This window comes from Camelus ferus, chromosome 7 (genome assembly GCF_009834535.1).
Source record: "Camelus ferus isolate YT-003-E chromosome 7, BCGSAC_Cfer_1.0, whole genome shotgun sequence".
In the NCBI taxonomy this organism is placed as follows: domain Eukaryota; kingdom Metazoa; phylum Chordata; class Mammalia; order Artiodactyla; family Camelidae; genus Camelus; species Camelus ferus.
This window is the reverse complement of record NC_045702.1, coordinates 59,237,113-59,263,436: the sequence shown is the minus strand read 5'-3', so window position 1 is coordinate 59,263,436 and position 26,324 is coordinate 59,237,113. Positions and strand designations below refer to the sequence as shown.

Here is a 26,324-nt window from a genome sequence, read left to right as displayed (position 1 = left end):
AGAGCACAAATTTGGACAGGAATTTGAGAACCTACAACTAAAACTACAATTTTTTTTTATAAAGCAATTATATTAATTTTTGGCATTGTATTTTTTTATTTTAAATGTATTTTTATTGAGGTACAGTCAGTTTACAATATTGTGTCAATTTCTGGTGTACAGCACAATACTTCAGTCACATAGGAACATACATTTGTTCTCAAATTCTTCTTCACCATAGGTTACTACAAGATATTGAATATGGTTTTATTATTTTATTAATTTTTAATTATTCTGTCTTTGTAAAAAAATTTTTAAACAAGATGGTTCTTACACTATTTTGATTTATGTTGTTACTGAAAACATCAGCAATCTTCAAATTAACTTCAAAGTGTGTAATTTGACATGTTATGTAAGTAAATACCAAATTAAAGAAAAGAAAAGATGAGGAAAATCTAAAACTGGAAGTAAATGTAAACAGTGAAATCTCTTAGAGTTTCATACTCTTATTATGCCCTCTATCACACATATTCCATATACCCCTGGCAACCACTCATCAAGGTGAGGTTTTGGGCAGGCAGTTTGATTTAGGCAACAAAGAGTAAAAATCGCAGATCTGAGACAGTCATTTTGTGCAGAGATGAAAGATCTGACCAAGGACAAATCTAAAGAGATGGAAACATTAGTGACTACTAGTATAGACAAGGAGGGATGTTTGGGACTAACTGCTGATAGGTGCAAAGTTTCTTTGTCGGGTAATAAAAATCTTCTGAAACTGGATAGTGATGATGGTGGCAAAACACTGAATATGCTAAAAAACATTGATGTGTACACTTCAAAACAGTGAATTTTACATTATATGAATTATGTATATCTCAATTTTTAAAATGCTATAAAAATTTTGACCAAGACAAGAATTTCAAATTCTTGTTTGTGGGCCTATTATTTAACCTGATATATGATGGCATTTGTATCAATTCTTAGCAAAAGAAAAAAATCAGTGGCAATATAGTGATTTTCCCCTAAAACTGAATATATTCAATTTAAAGGAATAATTTAAAAAACAACAACCTTATGTTAAATCCTCAATTTAAAAAATTACTGATTCAAAATCTAGAATGCTGGAACCACTGAAATAACTTCTCATTTTAATCATCGTGGCACAAAACAAAGTGAGCAGCTTCTCATTTTGATGATCATGGCACATGGAAAAACTTTGGAAGACAGTAGCTTTTAACGTGTAAGCAGCATTATTGCTTAGTTAAACACATGCAAATATGTATTTGATGGACCAGAATATAAATACAGACTCAGTTCCTACTAAACAGGGGTTTAGGCAAATCACTTAATTTCTCAAATCTCATTTAAATGAGATTATATATATAATATGCATAGCTTAATTCCTGGCATGTAGTAAGTGATCCATCCATACATGTTACCTATTATTAAATAAGGGATTTAAATTTTAAAATATCTCACATCCTCCATACCAACCCTAAAATTCTGTAAATGTGGGTTTTATTTCTTAGATGTTTCTTTAGTATCTTGGTGATACTTTGCGAGGAAGTCAGTCCCCACACAAGCTATGATAACAATAGCAATAATAATAAAAATAAAATAATAGCCAACATGTATTTAGTGTTTACTTGGTGACAGGCACTGTGCCAAGCCCTCTCCGTGTATTTACTTATTGAATCTCCCTCACAACAGCCCTATTAAGTGAGTACAAAGAAATCCACTTTATATTTATGGGAACTGAGGTACCAAGAGGTTTTGGTATGGCCAAAGTTACAGTGTTAAGACATGGTGAAGCTTTAGATCTTAAGAGCTTTCTTAAAGGTTGGAAAACCAACTATCTCAGTTTGTGAAGAGGCAGACAGTCAACACAAGAATCCTGGAATCATTTCTTTCTAACACTATTAAACATACATACAATGTAGAAAAATGGCAAAAACATATAAATGTACAGGCAAGCGGAGAGCAAATAGGTGGAATGAAGAAGAAAACTGAACCTCAGGATTGACTCAGCTCTCTGTGGAGGAAACCGTCCACAACTCTGATGTGGAGCATTTTAGTTAAAACTATGCCTTTACCTACGTATCATATCATATCTGTAATTAGCTGATTACATTTAGCTTCACAGGAAATCAAATTAGAAACAGATTTTATAGTAGATAATTCCATTTGTCTCAAGCAGATGGAACCTAATTTGGAATCCACATGATATAAGTTAAATCACAAATACCTGGATCCTTAAGTTTGCTATGGAGTGACCATTCAGTAAGTAGGCAGAATGGATCATACAAGACTGACCTTTCTGCATCTATTTCTATCCAGGAAGAAGTAGTAGGGGACTGTTAAATGGCTGATATCTGAAAGAAGGACCGATTTCAAAGGCACCTTCCTTTTGAATTGAGGAAGGCACAGCTAATTGGCCAACCATGAAGAACTGAGGAGGCAGACCTACACCTCAAGTCTCTATGACGTCCTTTCAAGGTATGTAAAAAGCTTTGACTCCACAGTCACTGTACCTGAGTTCAAACTCCAGCTCTGCTACTTACCAGCTGAGGAGTCCTGGAAACTTGCTTTCCTTCTTGGGCCTCAGTTCACCCATCTTTGAAGTGAGAGTAATAAATTACTTTCCCCATGAGATTGTTGTAAGGATTAGATGAGCTATTTCATGTAAAACGCTCAAAGTTTCCTGGCATATGGTATATAGGCAATAAATAGTAATAGTTTGAAGTGGAAAGGAAAATAATGCTTATTCCCACCCTAGCAATTCATAAAACTCTTCCAGTTTAGAATAAAAATTTATTCCAACAGCATCCTTGAGTGTCATTATGAAGCACTGAGCTTTTGCTGTGCTGTAGCTATCTTTTTATCTGACTTTTCTAACCTCCAAAACACAACCATCTGCTGCAGTTTCTCTCTGTGTCTTCAAAGGACAGGTCGTAGGAGAGATTAAATCCACAAAGCACATCATCAGGACCCTCCTTGTCCCACCAGGTCACAATATGTAGGCAGCTACCAACATCATCATCAAAATTGTACATACATTTGTGATAAAAGCAAATGTAACTCTATTAGGAGAAAATGGAAATTCAAAAGGGTTGGGTGAACCAAACCATTTCAGCAATAGAAATGAAGCAGGGGAAGGGTAGAAAGATAAGATGTTAGGAAGTAGAGATTGGGATATTTTTTGTAGAATACCTTTTATTTCATATAAAGCCATAGCTCCCTGTTCAAATGTCTATTCATTCTCAATCTTTGGGCATTCACTTTCCCTTGAAACAGATCTTGAAGGTCTTTAAGGAAAGTGGACTACAATTATTCTGGACTTTTGTATCTAGCTCTCAACCCTACTGTGATCTATATTATTTCTTCTTAAATTTATTTATTGTAGTAAGAGCACTTAACATATCTAGCCTCAATTCATTTTTAATGCACAATACTATGTTGTTAACTATAGGCATGAGGTTGTACAGAAGATCTCTAGAACTTACTCATTTTGTGTAACTGAAATTTTATAACAGTTGAAAAACAACTCCCCATTTCCCTCTCCTCCAAGTGCCTGGCAACCACCATTCTATTCTCTGTCTTTATGAGTCTGACTGTTTTACATGCCTCATGTAAGTGGAATCATACAGTATTTGTCCTTCCATGACTGGCTTATTTCACTTGGCATAATGTCTTCCAGGTTCATCTATGTGGTCAAATGTGGCAGAATTTCTTTCTTTTTAAGGCTGAATAATATTCCACTGTATGTCTGTATCACATTTTCTTTCTTTATTCATCTGTCAATAGATACTTGTTTCCATATCTTGGCTATTGTGAGTAATGCTCCAGTTAACATTGGAGTGCAGATATTTTTTCCAGGTCCTGATTTCACTTCTTTTGGATACATATCCAGAAGTGGGATTGTTAGATCATATAGTAGTTCTATTTGTAATTTTTAAAGAAATCTCCATACTCTTTTCCATAGTGGCTTAACCTTATACATTCCCACCAACAGTATATAAGGATTATAATTTTCTCTACCCCCTTGCCAATACAAGCTACCTTTTTTTGTTTGTTTGTTTTGTTTTGTTTTTTAATAATAGTCATCCTGACAGATGTGAGATAATATCTTATTGTGGTTTTGATTTGAATTTCCCTGATGATTCATGATGTTGAGAATCTTTTCACATAACTTTTGGTCATTTGTATACATTCTTTGGAGAAATGTCTATTCAAGTCATTTGCCCATTTTTAAATTGGGTTATTGGTTTTTTGGGGTTTTTTTTGCTATTGAGTTGTAGGAATTCCTTATATGTTTTGGAGAGTAACTTCTTATCAGTTATATATAGTTTGTACATATTTTCTCCCATTCTTTAGGTTGTTTTTATACTCTGTCGGTTGTTTATTTTGCTGTACAGAATTTTTTAGTTTTATGTAGTCCCACTTGTGTATTTTTGTTTTTGTTGCTTGTACTTTTGATGCCACATCCAAGAAATCATTATCTAGACCCAGTGTCATGAAGCTCTTCATTCCCTGTGTTTTCTTCTAGGAGTTTTATGGCTTCAGGTCTTACATTTAAATCTTTAATCCATTTTGAATTGATTTTTGTGTGTGATACATGTTTGATGGTTTGGCTTATGGGAGTGGGTAAAAGTAAAATAAAACATCAATTTCTATTAAAAATATAAGACTTGAAAACATATAATTTTTGAAGTTAAAGAGATATTTTTCATTCTCTTTTCTCAAAATTATTTTACATTGTTTATGGATTCTGCTCTGAGCTACATGCTGTGCAGATGACACATGCAGACACAGTCTTTCCCCTTTTAGAATTTATATTCTAGTTAGTAGCTTCTTTAGCTTCCATCAGTCCACCAGAGTAAAGCTTCTCAAATTTTTCTGGAGCAAATATTTGGGACTGGCTATATTTCTAAACTTTAATGTGCATTCAAATCTATTGATCTTGTTAAAATGCAGATTCTGATTCAGTGGGTCTGCCTAGGGCCTGAGAGTCTACATTTTTAACAAGTTCCCAGCTGATGTCAGTGTTACTGGTCTGGAGGCTACGTTTTAAGAACCAAGGGTTTGGATGAAATATAAGGGAAAATATCTGAGTTTCTGCAAATTGATCCAGCTAACAATACTGCATGTCTAGTCCATAACTTGTGATTCTTTTAACATTGTGGAAAGAAAAGAGTTTCCCTGTACCCTCCTAGGTTCAATAGCTGGGCCTATAAAATAACTTTATGACAGGCAGATTAACAGCAGAAAATGTAAACAAATTAATTGATTTTTGTTATAATGCACACTGAGACATCACAGCAAAAAAAGTGAATACCTCAAAAAGCAGTGAGATTTGAGAACTTAGATACTGTCCTAATATGGGAAGGTGAGGGGTATAGGCAACTTAGGACAAAGTAAATGATTTTCAGGAAAGATGAATGGGCTCTTGGAAGAATAAATGCAAGATATGATAGTTTGTGACAGAGTTTTTCTGGGTTTGGAGATGACATCTAGTCTCTTCCCAGGTGATGTGTCAATTCTGAGGAGGGGATTTATAACATTTGAATTCCTTTTGGAGGATATGTCTTTAGGCAGGTAATGGGAGTTCAGAGAAAGGCTCTCCCTTGAGCTTGTCATTTTTAAAGTGCCTTCAGCTCAAAATAATCAATATACCAAAGTGACATATTTTAGGGTGGCATGTCCTTCAACAGCTGGGCTACATTCAAATGTTTGTTTCTCACTATTGGAACTTTTCCTCTGAAACATTCTTGCTCCTTAAACATTAGGAGGTTTAGCACTTCTTAGAGGAATGTATATCTGTAAACAATTCACATTCACATCTTCATTAATATTATGTGTACTCTATACCCAATGATTAGTTCTGGGCTTTGAGAAGAATTACAGTCCCAAATAAAAGATTTCTTGGCTCTTTTATCATGACAAAATGCTTGGACAAATAAAAATGTGAAAAATTGTAATTGTAAAATAACTCTCTAAAATATCTAGATCTCATTGTAGAGCAATTAATAATGAATGGAGAAATGGTTATATAAAATTCAAAGGCTAACAATAAGTACTTAATCTACCGTAAAGTGAAAGCCCGGCCAAGAAGAGCCATCTTGCACCAAAATACATGTTCAGAAATCAGTATTTGCGTGCCCAAGACTTGTTTGAAAGGCAATTATGATCTCACAAGTAAATCATAAGAATTTTTAAAATTTTGTAAATGCCATATTTATGTGACAGACAAGAACCACTCTGAAGGAATCATTATGGTTTGGGAAATGATATGCAATTTCAAAATCATCTGAATCATTTCAATTGCCTGTATTTACATTTATATAATGGGTATTTATAATGGTGATTATTTTAGAACTTACCTTGTTTTCCTGGATCTCACATCCGTTTCTATGGGAACGAGAATGGCTCTGAAGAGGAGCATTTTAAGAACTCTTTTCACATTCACTGACTGCTAACTGAACTGCAAATTCTGTTTGTCTATTAATGGTTTTTAACTCTTAAATTTTAATACAGAAATAAAATCAGGCATCTAGCTTCATAAATCATTTTAAATAGTAAAAACTAATTTTATGAAACATCTGGCACATTGAAACATTTGAAAACAAAATAACTAGGTTTAAGAGCTAATAATCTGTTCACTTTATTAAATTCATTAATGATTAATCCACATTAGCCATGTGGAAAGCTATGTAAAGAAAGCTCGTGGAAAGCTATGTAAAGAAAGCTCTTGGAAAGCTGTGTAAAGAAAACTTCATCTGATATATTGTTTTAGTACATTTTCTCTGATATTGGTTTGTATGTTTGTGTGTATATTTTTTTCTTACTTTTATGAAAATCCCTTTAAAAAGCAGTGTAAAATGCTCTGCAGTTAAAGTTTCCCTCTGCCAGTGGCTCACCTATCCTGTACTATTATTTATCCTGATACTGTGTTGTAGCTTTTACCATGTTCTCAAGCCAGCTAGAACTTACTTTTTACTGTTTTTTAAAACAAGTTCATAAGTCTTCAAATTTGAATTTTTCTTTTCCTTGGAATAGATTTTTGATCATAAAGAGCTCAATGTCTAACATATATTACCTTTGAGCAGTTTACTGTATTTAAGATTTCCCCACATTTCATGTTTTCCCATAAACTTTATTTTTTTAATTCCTTAGAGAAATGATATTTCAGTATATTTTTATTTAATTCCCCTCACAAAGTAATTAAAACCCACTAAAAATAAGAGAAGCCTATTTCAGAAAAGAGTGCTAAAACTAAATTTTTGTTATGCCCACACTGTAAACGATGCTGGTTGAAAGCATATGGCATCCCATAACCAGCTTATGTAATAGCTACTCCAGTTATTGCTGACATGTAATCTGTGTTCTTAGATCCAAAAGCACAGGTTGATGGCAGAGTGCCAGACAGGGTGAAATAAGCGAGAGTGTTTTTTTATCTTTCCTGGATTGGTGGATTTCAGCCCACTATCAGTGTGGCCTTGGTTAGGATTGGCAGAGACTAGTGAGAGTTCGCGAAGTAAAGCTACTGGTATGTGTGACCAAGAGACCATCCTATAACTCACTGACCTAGTATAAGCTCCAAGAAATTGTTTTTCTCTTTCTTAAAAGTATTTTTCATTCATATTTGATTTTAGGAAATAAATTAAGGATTACTACATGTTGAAAAAGTAAAGATAAATAAATAGGAAACAGGTAGCCAAATGTTTTGGGGGAAATGGTTAACTGATTGGCTTTTCTATTTTTTAAAAGTTGACTTTGGAGGGTAGCAGAAAACAAGCTGAAAAGTAAAAGCAAGTACTATGTTAATCATCAAAAGAGAAATATTTATCTTAAAAAGTATTTGAATCTGAAGATAAGGAATATGATTGTCCATCAGGGCCTCTCAAAGTGGCAGGGGGCAGGTTCCAAGAAAACCAGTGCCCATCTAAGACAAGAGAAATGACAAAAAGTGAGTATAAATTTGAAACTCTTAGAGCAGTTGACATTACTACTTTATCAAACCCTATGGTTTTGTATTTTACAAAAATCAATTCATGGCATCTGGGAATTTTAAAAAGTTTCCCTTTACTACAGTTAGTTTGAGATGCATTGATCCAGCATCAACTACTATAAACCAAAAAAAAAAAGTGCCATTTGAACTTCATAGTGTTGAAAATTATTTATCCTGTGTGATTCTATCTGAAAGCTGGGAAGTGAAGGGTGTTGTTTTTTTTTGTTTGTTTGTTTTTTAATCTCTGAAAGGTTTCTTTCTAGCCCTATAAGCATATATTTATTTTCATAAAATTACAGCAGAGGAGGCTAAAGTGGATATTCTCTCCTTTTGCAGATATAAAAACAAATTGCAAAGGACTTAAGCGAGATATCTGATATTATGCATATATTGATATACCATCAAAATTTTAAAGTTAAGTGAAGAGCATTGCACAGAACTTATTTAATATTCTGGTGAGTGAAATAAAAACACCCTAGGTTGATTGTGGCAACAAATTGGGTATATTTGCAATTTCACATGGTAGATGGCAGTGCTTTGTCTTTAGGTTTCAGAAGGAAAAGCATGGTGTTATGGTTGTTCAAGGGATGGCTAGTGAAAGTACGTATACTAAAAATCAAGGTGAAGAGTTTAAAGGAATTCAATAAGCAAAAGCAAAATTAAACAAAGAGAATGTAGAAAGATTTAGGGAGGAACACATGAATAGTTTGGCTAAAGAACCTACAAAGCAGAAATGTAAGTCCATACTTCTCTGAAAGGTATAAAATCCCCAAAGAGAAAGGGCTTGCTACCTTGGACTACCAATAGGAGAAATAAAATTAAAATACGAAAGGGAAAGTTTAGACAAATATTGGGAGTTTTTGTTAATTGTTAAGAGTATTAGGTTAGTCGAGTGGGCGCCCAAAGGAATCTCTGAGGACATTTAAAACCTCTTTGAACAAAGCCATGGACATTGTATTATGGAGAGCAAGACTTCAATGGCAGTGGATCAACTGTGAGGTCTTTTCCAGCTCTAATTTCTACTACTCCATAGCTCTGTGAAGAATAGTTGCTAAATTGCTTGATCAACCCAGATAAATAAAACTGAACACAAGAATAAACCCCTAGACAAAATAAAGTCAGCCAAAATTGAAACATGCCCCTCCAAAAAGAAAAAAAAAAAAAAAAAAAGAACCTAAATCTTGCATCATAACCCAAGGTGGAAAAATTTAGGCTCTGGCAACCTGCCCAGAGGAATAAGTTCCAGAGACAGGACCTTCAGTGAACAAGCCGAACCAACAGGTTGGGAGAGTTCAACTTCTCAGACAGGCTTGCAAAACCTCCTGACTGATCTTAATACTAGAGCAGGCTCAAAAGGGAAAGAAATCTATTAAAAACCCTGGACTATGAGTGAACTAATACATTTATTCATTCTACAAGAATTTATGGAGTGCCTACTGTAGGCTTGCTGCTACTCTAAGATAGGGTATGTTGGTAAACAAAACAGACAAGATCTTTGCCCTAGTGACTTTTACATGCTAGTGTGAGGAACAATAAACAACACAGGATGTTATAAGTTAAAGGGTGGGAAATGCTAAGGAGGGTAAAAAGCAGGGTAAGGAAAATAAGGGGCAGGAGATGGAATTTGGGCAGCTGACTGTATTTAATGTGCAACCAGGCTAGATCTCATGGAGGAGATACATCTGAGCAAGAATTGAAGGAAGCAAAAGGAGGTAGTGAAACAGATATTAGGGGAGAGCATTCCAGCACAGGAGAACCTAAAGCACAGCAGGAAGGTTGGAGCAAACTTTTTGTGTCTGAGTAACAGGAAGGTAGACAGTGTGGCTGGAGGAGAGTGAGTACAGGGGAAGACTGTAAGAGTGAGGTCTGGGAGGCCTTGTAGATTGTTATTAGGACCTGTCTTTTACTCTGTTTGAGCAAACTATTCACACCACCCTGCTTCAAGAATCCTAGGAACTCGGTGAAAAAATGAATTCATGCCAGGTGTCAGGCTCTCTGGGAAACCACTCCACCCACACATCAGCAGTGTTTCTATGTGTTCCTTCAGTCCATAAGTTTTAATGTCAGCATTATGCAGCAGTGTGGGCCCTTAATGTATAAATGTCCCAAAGTTATGTTAAGAATGAGGAATACTCATCAGTATTGGAACTCCAGATACTTGCTTCCATTTATTCTTAGACCTGCAGTAAAAAAATCCAAACAAAATTTTGTTTGTGACTTTTGTGTGATGTTTTTACATGAAATACGTATTCTGTCACAGAAAATAAACCCCTAATATCAGCAATTCTTTTATGGGCTCATGCTCTATGAAACCTGATCTTAACTAGGGGCTTGATAAATATTTGAGGATGAGGAGCTTAAAAATCAATTTAGAAAACAGAATGGATCTGCTTGTGAGAAATAAAGGCAATATTAAAGGAATTATTAGAAGTTTTTGGATATTTGAAAAAAATGGTAATAAAATTAGAGGTTAAGTTAGAAAAGCACTGTTAATGTTCATTCATTAATTGAAAAAAATGTGTTGAGTGTCTGCTCTGTGCCAGGGAAGTTTTCTAGACCTTGTGCATACCAGAGTGAACAACACAGAAAAACCTGCAATCTGTTACTCTGTTAAGATTCTCCTAAAGCAGTTTATCAGATCATTTTTGTATAAAAATATGTAGTTGAAGACGGGGGTTGGAAGCTTATCTGCAACCCAGCTTCATCAGTCAAGATGGGACATGGTCAGGAAAGGATGCTACTTGACCTGTCCGCAACTGGCTATCCACTCTTTGAAAATTCTCAGGGAGAGACTGCATGCTGAAAGCTCAGGAACTTTAGAGAGGGAAAAGAGCACAGCATTTGAGTAAGAGCTGGGTTGTCCAATATGATAGCCGCCAACCACAAGTGACCATTGAGCAATGTAGCTAGTCGAAATTGAGATGTGCTCTAAGTATAAAATACATTAGATTTTGATGACTCAGTTTGAAAAAGAGAATGTAAACTGTCTAAAAATTTTTATAAAATTGATATTGAAATGTTGTATTTTTATTATATTTGGTTAAATGTATTATTAATATTAATTTATCTTATTTCTTTTTACTTTTTTATGTGACTATTAGAAAAATTAAACATATATGGCTCAATTCCACCAAGTTAGGGGATCTGTATTTGATTGATACAATAATAGCTGATTGTTATTGAGTATTCAGCTCATTAAGTGGCAAGCTCTCTTTCAAGTATGTTACTTGTATTTAAACATTTATCCTCACAATAACCTTGTAAGGAACCATTTCTCCAGATGAATAATTTGAGGCACAGAAAAGTCAAGAAACTTGCCAAAGGCTACAAATCTAGTGAGTGGAAAGGCAATGAGATTTTAAAGTTATAACTAACCCAGTAGCTTTCAAATATGAGTGTTCATCAGAATCACCTGCAGGGCTTATAAAAACATAGACTCCTGAGCCCCACCTTCAAAGGTTCTCATTTGATCTAAGGTGTAACCTAAGAATGGGCAGCTCCAACAAATTTCTAGGTGATGTTGATGCTGGTGATTTGCAGACCACATTTTGACACCAGTGGGTTTAATCAATGCACTATACATGTACCTCCAATCTTAATAAAGACTTTAAAATAGAAATATTTCAAACACCTACTTCACATATCATAAAATTTATCATTTTAAAGTGTACAACTCACAGGTTTTTAGTGTAGTCACACTTTTGCCACTATCATCACTATTTAATTCCAGAACATTTTCGTCACTCCAAAAAGAAACCCAATACCCATTAGCAGTCACTTTCCCATTTCACCTTCCTCTAGACCCTGGCAACCACTAATCTATTTCCTTTCTCTATGAATTTGCCTTTTTTGGACATTTCATACAAATTGGAGTCAGATAATATATGGTCTTTGTGTCTGACTTCTTCCCTTAGCATAATTTTTAAAGTTTCATCCATGTTATAGCATGTACCAATAGTTCTTTCAGTTTATGGTCAAAGTATGGGCACATAACATTTTGTTTATTCATTCATCAGTTGATGCCCATTTGGGTTGTTTTAACTTTTTGGTTATTATAAATTTATGTAGATTTATATTTTTATTTCTCTTGAGATATAACTAGGAGTGGATCCAGTAGAAGTGGAATTGCTGAGTTGTATGGTAACTCTATATTTAACTTTTTGAGGAACTATCAAACTGTTTCCAAAACACTGTACATTTTACATTTTCATCAGCAATTTATGAGGGTTCCAGTTGCTCCACAGTCTTGTCAACATTTGTCATTGTCTGTCATTTTGATTATAGCCATTCCAGTGGTTTTGAAGTAGTATCTCATTGTGGTTTTGATTTGCATTCCCTAATGACTCATGATGTTCATGTTTTCAAATGTTTATTGGCCATCTGTGTATCTTCTTTGGAGAAAGGTCTTTCAAGTCCTTTGCTCATTTTTAAATTGGGTTATTTGTCTTTTTATTCTTGAGTTATAAGGGTTCTTTATATATTCTAGGTATGAATCTTTTTTCAGATATATTTGATTAGCAATATCTTCCATTCTGTGGATTGTCTTTCCACTTTCTTGATGATGTCCATTTGAGCAAAAGCATTTAAATCTTTTTTAATTTATATATTTTAAATAAAAACTGTATATATTTAAGGTGTACAACATGATGATTTGATATAAATACACATTGTGACATGATTACTGAAATTAAGCTATTTAATATATCCTCTCACAGAGTTACCATTGAAAAGTTTTTAATCTTAATGAAATCTAACTTATCTGTTTTTCCTTCTATCATTTGTACTTTTGGGTCACATCTAGAAACCATTGTTTAATCCAAGGTCTTGAAGATTCAGGTCTATGATCCATTTTGAGTTAATTTTTTGTATATGGTGTGAAATAAAGGTCCAACCTCATTCTTTTTCAAAGATGAGAATATCCAGTTATCCCAGCACCATCTGTTAATCCCATGATTCTTTTAAAATTCAGGTAAAAATACTTCAGAGGCTGTATTAATTATATTTAATAATATTAATATTAATTACAGTACTATTTTTTCCTTTTTGGGTGCTTTCTTGCTATTCTGTAAAAGCTTTGAGAGCACTGTATTTAGAAAAAAACAAATGTCCTCTGAATTAAAGCCTCAAGTCAGTAATGACTGACCACAGGATAGACTTGTTCAATTGTTACTGTTATATATTAAGGTACTAGGATCCCTACCATTATGTCATCCTATATTAATTCTTCCACTCACACATATAGGACAGGGAGCAAAGCAATGTTTATCCTATATGATGCTTCTTTGTGATTTTATAATACCATTTTGCTTATTTGTGCTTATGGTACCCATTCAACTGATGATATAAATACAAATTTGAAATGTAGTGAGTTATTCTCATATGCTATTTTTTTTTAAATTTTTTGAGGGGGAGATAATTAAGTTTATTTATTTATTTTTAATGGAGTACATGATCCAATCATAGCCAGTCTTGGAGATGAGAAAAGACAGGAGCCTCTAGGGATAGATGCAGTAGGAACAGTATTAAAGAGAAAAGAAAGGCAGGCTATGGAATTCAGTCTTAAAACTTTCAAGTCATATAATACTAAGTCAAGCCACAGAGCCTGGTGAATTTATTTTCCATGAAATTCTTGTCAGTAGCTACCATGAGTCTTAAGGCTTTATTAGTATGAGTTCCACAGGTCTACATGAGGGATGAAAAGGAGCACTGGTAAATCACCTTGGGCCAGAGACTGAACCTGGTAGATTCCACAGAAGAATAGTCTGCCTGTGTCCTGTTGGTCCCACCAGTGAGATTCTCTTGAATTAGGCACTGATCACAGAAACCCTAAGAACAATAGACACCAGAGAAGTGATGACTGTACCCAACCCTGGCCGCCTTGTTTCTGGCACAGACCTAATCAGGTCTCCTTTCTGAACCTGCAGTTGCCCTTACTGTCTTGTGACTTCTTCTGATTACACATGGGGTTGTTTCCACACTCACGCCTATGACTAAATTGAACAGCTGATTGCCCCACTCTGCCTGATATTACCTGATGAAATCAAGCAATGGTGTATTAACTCCAAGGGCTCAGGGATGGCAAGCAGAGGCAAAGCAAGCACAAATATGAAAGCCAGCACCTAGAGTCCTATGAAAAGCATGAATTTTTAGGATATTAGAAAAGGAAGCTGTAGTTAGCTTAATTCTGAATTCTGGGGCTGATTCCAAGCAAAGCAAAATTCCCCACGTCCTGAGCAGAGCAGGTCTGTACGTGTGGTGGCGTTGATGTCTTCTCCCTAGGCAATTACTTCTCTTACCTTAGAACAGCACAGCCAGGCTGCCAAGGACTTTTTCCCTCACATCGAGGGGCTGATTCATGAAACAGTGACTTGCTGGGTTACACTGTGTCTTGGATTTTAAAAACTGAGCAGAAACCAGGATGTGGATTGTCTATGCAATTCTGCTTCCAGCTTGTGTCAACATGTCCTGGTATTTAAGCAGAGTGTAAGTGCGTGCTCATTTGTGTGAAGAAGATCCAACTAAGAAATAAAATCATTATAGGCCTCTTCATTGACAGGAAAGTCAAATCCTCTGGTCAGCTCTTAAGATAGATGAAAATTGATTATTTTAAAAAGCTCTGATATTAGAATGTTAGCCCTAAAGTAATTCTTTTTATGTACAATCTGTTTATTTCATTTCATTAAACTTTATAAGCCTCCCACAAGGTAGAATTTTATCTATTTTATTAATGGAAAAATGACTTTTTTAAAGATCATAATTAATCAATAATAAAGCTAAAGAAAAATAGCCCTGAATTTCTTAATCTCTATTCATGATGGCAGGATGGAATAAGTCTATTATTTATTACACTTCCATGAAAAACACATTTCCTGTGAATTTTTGAAAATGCAGTTCTTTCTGTGTCCTTGAATTTTTTCAAGAAACATAAGAACAAGAGGAGAATACACATTTTAAGGAATTTGTTCAAAGCAAAATCCTGCTTACATGCTCTTTTGTTTTAGTTATATTTTAAATAAACTTCATTTTTTAGAATAGTTTTAGATTCATAGAAAAATTTTAAGGAGAGTAGGGAGAGTCCCATATACTCCATACATAGTTTCTTCTACTGTTAACATATTACTTTAGTATGGTATTTTTGTTACAATTAATTACCCAATATCAATACATTATTGTTAATTGAAGTCCCTACTTTCTTCAGATTTCCTTAGTTTTTACTTAATGTCCTTCCATTCCAGGATCCCATCCAGGATATCACATTACATTTAGTCATCATGTCTCCTTAGGCTTCTCTTTAACAATGACAAACTCTTAGACTTTCTAGGTTTTTGATGACCTTGACAGTTTTGAGGAGTACTTTGGTATTTTGGTTTTAGCTGTATCTATATCTATATTAGTTTTTTTTTAATAAAATGTCCCTCTTAAAGATTTTTCTAGTGTTTTTCTCATGATTAAACTGGGATTATCATCTTCTGGAGCAAGACCAGAGATAAAGTGCCATTTTCATCCCATGACATAAGTGATGCTGTCAACATAACTTATCACTGTTGATGTTGACCTTGATCACCTGGCTGAGGCAGGTTTGTCAGGTTACATGCTCTTTTGAAATGTTATTTAATTTTACAGAAAGATCTCTTCATTAAAAATTATTGACTTCAATTTTAAACATAATTTATCCAAGTAGCAATAGAATTAGAACTAGCTGCACAGGTTACAAATACATAAGAGATGACATTGCATATTTAGGAGAGTGATAGGAGGAGAAATTACACAATAGAAAAACTGGTTTAGTGAGTCTTAAAGTTCATCATATGCACAATTCCTATGGAGCAGGTCGATACTATCTGTTCTTCACTAACATACTTTACTTTACCAAACATGTTGCAGTCATTCTTTGGTTATTTTCCCTACTATATCTCTAGTAAAGTAGCAAAGTAGGGCTTCCTTTGTTCATTTTCAACAAATAAAGGAAGGGCTTTGGAGTCAGAGAGACTCGTGTTTGATTTTGAACTTAGCCACTTTCTACTGTGTGATCTTTGGGAAAACCTTTTGGAGCACCTGGTCTATAAAAGGGGGCAGTGGCTATATGTACAAGAACACAAAAGGAGTAATGTGAAGTAAGTTGGGCAAGAAGGCCTGGATTACTACAAGGTGAAAAATACGAATTCTTTGGTTCTTATACATCCATAAACATGTTTGTTTTTAATGCCCATATGCTTTATGACACAATAGAAAATATGAAGCAGATATTTTGCAAAGGCATTTGGTGTGGTAGAGAGACTCAAACGCACTAACTAATCATCTTATCATCTTGCAATTGGGTGAATGACATTTTAAAGGCTCAGAATTTGGAGTCAAAAGACCTGGGTCTATATCCTGAGTCTGTCACTTCATACTGTGTGGCAGTGGACATGTTACTCAACATCTCTTAGCCTTGTTGTACTTGTCTATAAAATGAGTATAATGTGGGGATTAAATAAAAGCATCTTATCATATCAATTAATATTAATTATATCTGAATTTTAATCGACTGAGAAAGCTGAGTCAACCTGCCTCTGGAATAACTAGCAGAAAGCTAAGAGCATTCTTAGCTGCACTTTCAGTGAAAGAATTGGGCTAATAGTGTCCTGGAAGGCCATTATTTTGACATTTTGTTTAAGGTTCATTCTTAATTTGACTTAGTTATTTTAGGCAAGAATGTTTTCAAAAGACCTAAGTGATGTTATTAACAAATGGGTTACATCTTCTCTTCACAGAGTTAAGCCTCTAATTATACCTTGAGCTGATTTATTAGTACTACAGGCTTAAACATTTCCTAACTATTAAGACTGACTACAGACTCAGAGTAACTGTCCACATGCAAGGGATCTGAATGGCAAAAACACCGCAGAGGAAGAGGTGATATTTGGTGAATGAGTCACAAGGAAAGGCTCAGAGAAAGGTATTAATTAGGGTAATAGGAAATTATAACAAGTAAAATATGGGTTAAGTATCAGTGAATTTCCCTTAAGGACATACTTCCTATTATAGGAGGGAAAAGTCTTCTAAAGGAGGTGATTAAAACCTCCAAGCTTAAGACCTTTAAAACGAGACTGAACAGAGTCCTGTGAACATACCAAAGAGAAGAATCCTGCCTGGTTGGGGGAAATGGGTAGGTGGTGGGTGATCTAATACTCTTTTGCACCACTAAGGACTTTGAGTCGCTAATCTGCCTAGTAATTGAATATATTGCAAACAATCAGGTATGCAGTTGCCTCCCTTGAGTTCTGTAGCTGTCATCCCTATGGGCACTATTTTCTTTTGGGGAAGGCTTCCAGTGTCACTGATATTAATATAAAAACTCTGTAAGTCTGCCTTCATTTTTAAGATCCAATATATGTTTTCATTGTTCTTCCACCAAAGGAAATTTTATTTCTCAAGATACACAGGTTAAATATTACTTTCAGTTTCTTTCAACAAAGAAAAACTGATTTAACTTTCTCCGACTTAATTCTTTCTTTTCTTGTTTAGTAGAATACTGTCAGTTTGGCAACATCAAATGAGTAGAGATGAGCTGCATATCTCAGAAACCCCACCAGTGGATATGTATTTTAAGAAATGAGTTATTGTTAACAACTATCACTATTCTGAGTCCAAAAAAGAGAATGCACAGAGATCCACAGTCTTACCTTCAGCAGCCTTGTGCCCTGCCTGTAGTAACCACAACTGGGCTGATCTGTATCTCAGGCAACACTGAGCCATAGCACTTCTCCCAGGCTTATTCCAGATTGAATCTACGCCCCACTCCCCGAACATGAGCAGGCTGGACAGCCACCTATGTGGAGTGATTTCAGGGATGCTGGGATATCTACAACAAGCATCATTCTTGTACTTGCTTGGTAATATCCTCAACAAAAATCATTCTTTATTTAGCATCAAGGTGTGGCACCCTGCCCCACCATCCTTCATCATCCACCTCGTCATCCTGCTCCTGCCCTACTCTGTACTTCTCCTTATCTCCTCTCCTTCCTCTCAGGTTCCCCAAACTACTAGCACCACTCTTTGCTTTGTACCCCTATTTCATTTAATAGCCAAGTGCTGTTAAATCCACTCCAGATATCTCTGAAATCATCTACTTTTGTCCACTCCCTTAGTTTGAGCCACACTCCTCTCTCTCCTGGATTATTACAGTAGCCTCCTGAACTGGCCTCCTTGCATCTCATCTCCCTTTAATCCATGGTCTACAGATCTGCCAAGGTGGTCTCTTTTAAAAACTAATCTATTTTAAAAGATTTAAGACAAGAGAGAATGTGGAGAAAAGGGAACCCTGTGCATTTTGGTGGGAATGTCAATTGGTGCAGCCACTATGGAAAACTATATGGAGGTTCCTCAAAAGTTTAAAAATAGAACTACCATATGAGTCAGCAATTCTGCTTCTGGGTATATTTCTGAAGGAGATGAAAACACTAACTCAAAGATATCTGCATCCCCATGTTCATTGTAGCATTATTTGTAATAGCCAAAACATGGAAACAACTTCAGTGTCCATTGATGGATGAATGGATAAAGAAAAAAATATAAAATATTATAATTACATATAATATATAATTAATATAGTTGTATAACTATATATACATAATATAATATTATTCAGCCATAGAAGGAAATCTTGCCATTTGCAACAACATGGATGGACCTTGAGGACATTAGGTAAAATAAGTCAAAGAGAAAAAGAAAAATACTGTGTGAGCTTTCTTATATGTAGGATCTTAAAAAAAACAAAACAAACAAAACAAAAAAACCCATCCAAACTCATAGATACAGAGAATAGATTGGTGGTTGCCAGAAGGGAGATAAAATGTGTGAAGGGAGTAAAAAAGAACAAACTTCTAGTTATGAGATAAATAGTTGCTGGGGTTGTGATATACAGCATGATGACTGTAGTTAATTGTATATCTGAAAGTCACTAAAAGAGTAGTCTTAAAAGTTCTCATCCTAAAAAAAAAATTGTAACTGTGTGTGGTGATGGATGTTAACTAGACTTGTGGCAATCATTCCACAATATATACAAATATCAAATCACTATGTTGTATACCTGTAACTAATATAATGTTATATTTCAATTATATCTCAATTTTAAAAACAGAACAAAACCCCAGACAATGATCTGATTATGTCATGCCCCTGCTTAAAGACACTACCTCCCTGATGCGTTCAATATGAATTTCAGCCCATTATACACAGCTTTCCTTTCCAGCCTTATCTCCCTCCTCTCTCTGTTTCAGATTCATTGCTCCAGCCACACTAAATTGTGGGCAGCTCTCCAAATATGCTAGCTCTTTCTTCCTCATCTTAGTTCCTTTTACCCTTAATACTTTCTACCAATCCTGAATAGCTCTCACTCATCACACCAACTTAACCATAAACAAGTTGTTCTCCAAATATCTTTCCATAGTCCCCCGAGATAGGATGAAGTGCCTGTGCTGTGTACTCCTACACCCTCTATGTTCACTTCTCTGCAGCTCTATCACACTCTAACATTCCCTAAGAGATTGTCAACCAGCATGTTGGATGTAGACTGAATCTTTCTCCCTGTGTCATCTCCAACACTTACTGCAGTGCTTGACATCTAGTAAATACTAAGTAAAACTTTGTTAAATCAATAAATGAACAACAGGTCTTCCCCTGGGAGAAATAGCACATTGATTCAAAAGCTTAAAAGGGAGACAGGGAAAACTACCTAGGGGACTTTGTGAAGGACTAGTAATTGAGACTGAGGAGAGAAGATGGCATTAGGGGTGAGAGGAACTGCTATGAACAAAGGTATCTAAATGAGAATGGGGAAAGTCTGTGCATGAAGTATTAAAAAGAGTCTGACTTTGTTAGAGTGGAGGTTATATGTTGAGGAAATGAAGAATGGCCAGATTATAAAAGGTTTTGAAAGACAGGAAGAAGACTTTGGACACAGTCTATATATATATAATATAATATTATTCAGCCATAGAAAAGAAAGGAATCTTGCTTTCTTTTGATAGTTGGAAATTGTGACTCATTTATGATTTTAAAGCAAATGAGTGACATGGTAAAAGTAGTGTTTCAGGAAGATTAATCTGGGAAGCATGCACAGGAAATATTAGACAGGATAATTCTACTTTCATCAAAAGCAGCTAAAAGTTTGGTATTCCATAACATGAGGGGATATGGTAGGTTATATTACTGTTTTAAACATTCACTTCATCTCTCTTCCACCCTTTATCTCCCATCCCTTGGCTCTGGACTTGGCCATGTGGCTTATTTTGCCAAATAGAATATTAGTGGACTCAAGAAGCACTTGTGTGATTGAACTTTCTTTTGCCATCACCAAGAGAATGGCATGTCTTGGCTAGCCGAGAGAGAGAGAGAGAGAGAGAGAGAGAGAGAGAGACAGAGAGAGACAGAGAGACAGAGACAGAGACAGAGATGGAGGGAGGGAGGGAGAAGGGGAGCAGTTGAGCCTCAAGTAACCCCAGCCAGCCCACAGACTTGACATGATAAATGTTTAATGTTATAAGCCATTAAGTTCCAGGGTGTTTTATTATGCAGCAATAGTAACTAATACAGGGGATAAAGATGTGGTAGTGGTATAGAAAGGGGGGAGGGAATGATTATGACATACTTTGGAGGACAGATTAATAGGTTGAAATATGTTCTGATCATAATGAAATATAGATATAAAAAATACAAAAGAATAGCTTTAAAAACTATTTTTTACTATTGAATAAATTGAGACTATCTGAATAAGAAAATCTGAAGTAAATAAATACTATTCCTAAGAAGTGGATACTTAGATATATTCTTTCTCTTTGGGGTAAATTTATTTTCTGTTCAGTGAGTGTGTGCTTTGTGCATTTGCATTTGCAAAGGCCCTTATTTGGTGAAATCCTTCTTTTGGGAAGTGTACCAGTCAATTATCTACTTAAAAAGGAGGGAGGATGATGTCATTGGAAACCATTTATTCTTGTAATTTTTACATAAATGTAGAATTCAAATAAAATGACATCTTCTGAATAGTTCCTTGCACCTTTTCATTTTGGGAGAAAATAAAAATTGTAGATTTCTGGTGATTTTTTTCTTTTATAGACTTAGGTCATTTAGAGTGACTAATTTGGCTCTCTTCAATTATCTGGCTTGCTTCTGGCAAGAAGCACATTAATGGTAGAAATCAGAGGGGACATTACAGTTAGAAGAGCAAAGAAGAACCATATAATGCTTTGCTTATAAAAATCACCTATTGTTGTTGGCAAAATTACATTGCAACATTTTAATTTTGAAGTCAAATCAGTCACCTTTGTCTAGACATAATCCTCTGACCATATAGGAAAGTGTTTCCTATGCCTTGGCCTATGGCACTACTCTTTGTCAAGATTAGCCTCTCTGAATCGCAATCACCTGTCCCATGGAAAAGCAGAGTGGTAGAGGGAGGGAAGAATACTTAAGGGCTGGCCTCACATACATGACTTTTGAGACAACATGGATGGACCTTGAGGGTGTTATGCTGAGTAAAATAAGTCAGACAGAGAAAGACAATGTGTGATTTCACTTATGTATGAAATCTAAAAAAAGTTGAACTCATAGGAACAGAGAGTAGAGTGGTGGTCTCCAGGGGCTGGAGGAGAGGGGGAAATGGGGAAGTGCTGGTCACAGGGCACAAACTTCCAGTTATAAGATGAATAAGTTCTGGTGATCTAATGTACAGCGTGGTGACTATAGTTAACAATACTGTATTATGTATTTGAATGTTGCTAAGAGAATAGATCTTAAATATTGTCATCACACACATACACACAAAAATGGTAATTATGTGAGGTGATGGATGTATTAACTTACTGTGGTAAATCATTTCACAATTTAGGTGTTTCAGATCATCACACTGTATACCTTAAACTTACACAATGTTATATGTCAATTATATATCAATAAAGCTGGGGAAATAAGCAAAAAGCAAAACCAAACCAAATAAATGGAGGAAAGGAAATACCTGAAGAAATTATAAACAAGAATTTTTCAGAACTAAGGAAATATATAATACTGTAGATAAAAAAGATCCATAGACTGGTAAATAGAATAGATGAAAAAGGAAATCAAACCTAGGCACAATATACTAACATTTAAGACCATAAACCAACAAAAAAATTCTGCAGGCTTTCAAAATGGGGGTGGGAGATGGGGACGGGATTATACCTGCAAAGGAATAAAACTTAGATTGCTATCAACGACATTAAATGAGTTAATATATGTAAATTGCTTAAAACATTCCCTCGAACATAAGTAAGCATTCTATGTTACTATTATTATTATCTAACTTCTCGACAGCAACCCTAGACGGAAGAAGACAAAAGAGTAATATTTGTGTTACTGGCTAATACAAAATGTTAAAGGAAAAGATTACGGTTTTATATTCTCAGTGATGTAAGGCTGAGAAAATATATGATTCTCATTAAACATACTCTCAGACAAATATTTAAAGCAGGAAGAGAAATAGATCTTGCAACATTCTGTAACTATACAGGGAGTAAAGTTTGATTTTATGTTAAACTGCAAGAATCAAGAAGAGAAACAAGATATATCTATAGTAATTCAAAATAAAATTTTATGTGATATCAAAATGGCCAGAAACAGAGCGACCAGAGAAAAGTAAACATATGCTAAATTACATCTGTGTTTTGGGGGGGGGCAGTTATTAGATATTATTACCTCACGAAATTGATGCGGAAAGCATCCATTTTAATACATTAAGTATCGAATGAAATATAAAAGTGAACAATATGTAACTTTCAAACCAGCTGAAGAAAATTCCATATTTCTAAGAACATCAGGAGTCTTAGCCTAAATATCCTCGAGAAAGCAGAATCTGAGACAAGGGCTTACAGGTAGATAATTTATTTGGGAAAGTAATTGCAGTGAGTAGGAGTTGGGGGCGTGGAGAAGTGAAACAGGAGGAAAGGAGGAAAAACCATAATAAGGATGCATTATGGAGCTGTGGACAGATGAAAGGTGGTCCTTGTAGGGCTCTCTTAGAGCTGTGAAAAACGTTCCTCACAATTGTCTGGCTTCCCAAGAGCTGAAGGAAGGAACTGTATTGTCCCATGAGGGGAAAACACACTTTCAGCCCACCCATAAATAAACAGCCCATGCCATGCTGCTGCTTTAGATAAACCTTGGGGCAGAAAACAAGAAGCAAGAGATGTAAGATACAGGTAAGGCAAGGTGCTGTTAGGTTATACACCTGTAAAGTTGATCACTGCAGGAAAGACTGGAGTAAAAGGTAGGATGAAAGTATGTAAAGCAGGGTGCAAGAGCTACCTAATACAGTAGGGAATAAAGAAGAAATAAAACACAAAAATAATGATAAAGAGAACACACAAAATTGTATTGTAGAAATAAGTCCTAGTAGAAAATAATTACAATAAATATGAGTAAACTCACCAAAGGACATAAGTATTCAGGTTCAATCAAAGAACAAAACTGAGCAGCATTTTCTTAAAAAGAGGTAGATTTAAAATGAAAAAATTCAAAAGAGTTGCAAATAAAAGATTAGAATAGTACCTATCAGGCAAATTTCAAACCATTGAAAGTAGGGTTAGCAAGCTGAAGTTTCTAAAATACAACTTTCAGTAACTGATCCACCATAAGAAAAATAAGAAACAGTTTAAAATATTTAAACAGCCAGTACATTTGAAATAATAGATATGTAGAGAAATTTACGCTCCTCAAACCAAAAAAGCGTATTCTTTTATTTTTATTATTACTTTTGTTGAACTATAGTTGACGTATTGTATTAGTTTCAAGTATACACATAGTGATTAAATATTTTTATAGATTATTCTCCATATAAACTTATTATAAAATGTTGACTATATTCCCTGTGCTGTACATTATATCCTTACATCTTATTTTATATCTAGTAGTTTGTACCTTTTAATCCCCTTCACCTCTCTTGTCCCTCCCCCACCCCTCTCCCCACTGGTAACCACTACTTTATTCTCTCTATCTGTGAGTCTATTTTTGTTTTGTTATATTCTTTGTTTTATTTTTTATATTCTATATATAAGTGAAAACATGCAGTATTTGTCTTTCCCTGTCTGAGTTATTTCACTAAGCATAATACTCTCTAGGTCCATCCCTGTTGTTGCAAATGACAATATTTTATTCTTTTTTATGGCATTATATTCCTATAATGGAATATTACTCCTGTCATGGAATATTGCTTCTTTATCCATTTGTCTGTTGATTGATACTTAGGTTGTTTCCATGTCTTGACTATCGTACTTACATGTTCATGCTGCTATGAACATTGGGGTACATATATCTTTTCAAATTAGTGTTTCTTTAGATAAATACTAAGGAATGGAATTACTGGATCATATGGTAGTTCTACTTTTTAATTCTTTGAGGAACCTGCATACTGTTTTCCACAGTGGTTGTACCAATTTACCAACAGTGTACTAGGGTTCCATTTTCTCTACACCCTCACCGACATTTGTTAGCTCCTGTATTTTTGATGATAGCCATTCTGACACACCTTATCTCATGGTTTTGATTTGAATCTCCCTGATGATTAGTAATGTTGAGCACCTTTCATCTGCCTGTTGGCCATCAGTATGCCTTTGGAAAAATGTCTATTCAGTTCTGTGCATTTTTTAATTGGGTTTGGTTTTTTGATATTGAGCTATAGAAGTTCTTTATATATTTTGGATATTAACCCTTAGCCAGACATATCATTTGCAAATATCTTCTTGCATTCAGTAGGTTACGTTTTTGTTTTGTTGATGGTTCCCTTCACTGTGCAAAAGCTTTTAAGTTTGATTATGTCCCATTTATTTATTTTTAATCTTGTTCCTCTTAATTGTGGTGACAGATCCAAAAAATGTTACTAAGACCTATTTCAAAGAGTTTACTCTCTATACTTTCTTCTGGAAATAATATGATTTTAGCTCTTACATTTAGATCTTTAAATCCATTTTGTGTATGTATGTATCTTTTGTATATGTTTTATGTAGATTTTTGTAAGAAAGTGTTCTAATCTGTCCTTTTACATGTAGCTGTTCAAGTTTCCTTACACTACTTATTGAAGAAGCTGTCTTTTCCCCATTATATATTTTTGCTTCCTTTTCTTAGATTAATTGACCATAGATACATGGGTTTATTTCTGGGCTCTCTATTTTGATCCATTGATCTATGTGACTTTTTTTTTGTGTGTGTGCCAGTACCATACTGTTTTGATTTCTGTGGCTTTGTGGTATATTATAGTATAAAGTCAGGGAGTGTGATACTTCCACCTTTGTTCCTTTTTCTCAAGATTTCTTTGCTATTTTTTAATCAGGTAAATTATTTATCTCTTTTTAATTAGGGTTTTTTCTGGGGTTTTATCTTGTTCTTTCATTTGAAATATATTCCTCAATCTTCTCATTGTGTTTGACTTTCTCTGTTTTTCTCTATGGATTTAAGGAAAACAGTTACCTATCCCAGCCTTGAAGGTATGTCCTTGTGTGGGAGCATCCCTATGCAGTCTGTTTGTGTCCAGTGGCTTTGGTGGGAGAGCTGGATCTGAAGTGAGCTCAGGTCACATATTCTCGTGCTGGCAATTTCTGCTATGGTGGGAGGTAAGGCTGGAGATAGAGGGACTAGAGCCAGAACCAGCTGTGAGCCGGAGCCTCTCTTAGGCTCAGTGGTGGTCACTGCTCTATGAGAGGGTGGGACTGGGGCCCAGGGGGTTAGAGTAGGAACTCTGAGATTATTGGGCTTCTCCCGGGTCTGATGGTAGTCTCTGCCTTGGTTGGGAGTGTGGCCAGGCCCAGGGAGTTGAAGCCACACTTCTGAGCTGGCTCTGGGTCTCTGCCTTGTTCAGAGGCTGGGTAGGGGCCCAAGGGATGGAGCCACACTTCTGAGCTGGTTCTAGGTCTCTGCCCTGGCTAGAAGCAGGGCCAAGGCCCAAGCTGGTTTGACTCCTTCTCCAGTGTGTGTATATGTGTTGGTAATGGTGGTCTCCACCTTAGCGAAGAGCACTGCTGGAGCAGGAGGGGCGAGAGCAGGAGCCTAATTCAGGCTGATATGTGCTGGGATGGTCCTGGCAGGCCAGCCAGAGTACCAGGCAGTTTTTAATCTGTTGCTTCTGCAGTGGGACTGGGAACGAGCAAGTCTGCCCATGAGCTCTTTGAGAGCAGAGCCTTGATTTCTTACAGCCCTCCAGTAAGCCCTGCTGATTTTCAAATTAGCTAATGGGGCTTGTCTTCCAGTGTCAGACCCTAGGGCTAGGGTACTTAATATGGGGCTTCAACCCCTCAGTCATTATGGAGGATCTCCTAGCCTGTAATATCCCCTT

At 35.5% G+C, this 26,324-nt stretch overlaps 1 long non-coding RNA gene across 2 annotated transcripts in view; it reads left to right on the top strand.

Annotated features, from left to right (window-relative positions):
- LOC116664966 overlaps positions 1-26,324 on the top strand; it is a 191,441-nt gene that overhangs the window by 1,013 nt on the left and 164,104 nt on the right. For both annotated transcript variants that reach the window (XR_004321533.1, XR_004321532.1), the window contains exon 2: positions 2,317-2,475. This is a non-coding gene — a long non-coding RNA (uncharacterized LOC116664966). The remainder of the gene's footprint in view (positions 1-2,316; positions 2,476-26,324) is intronic.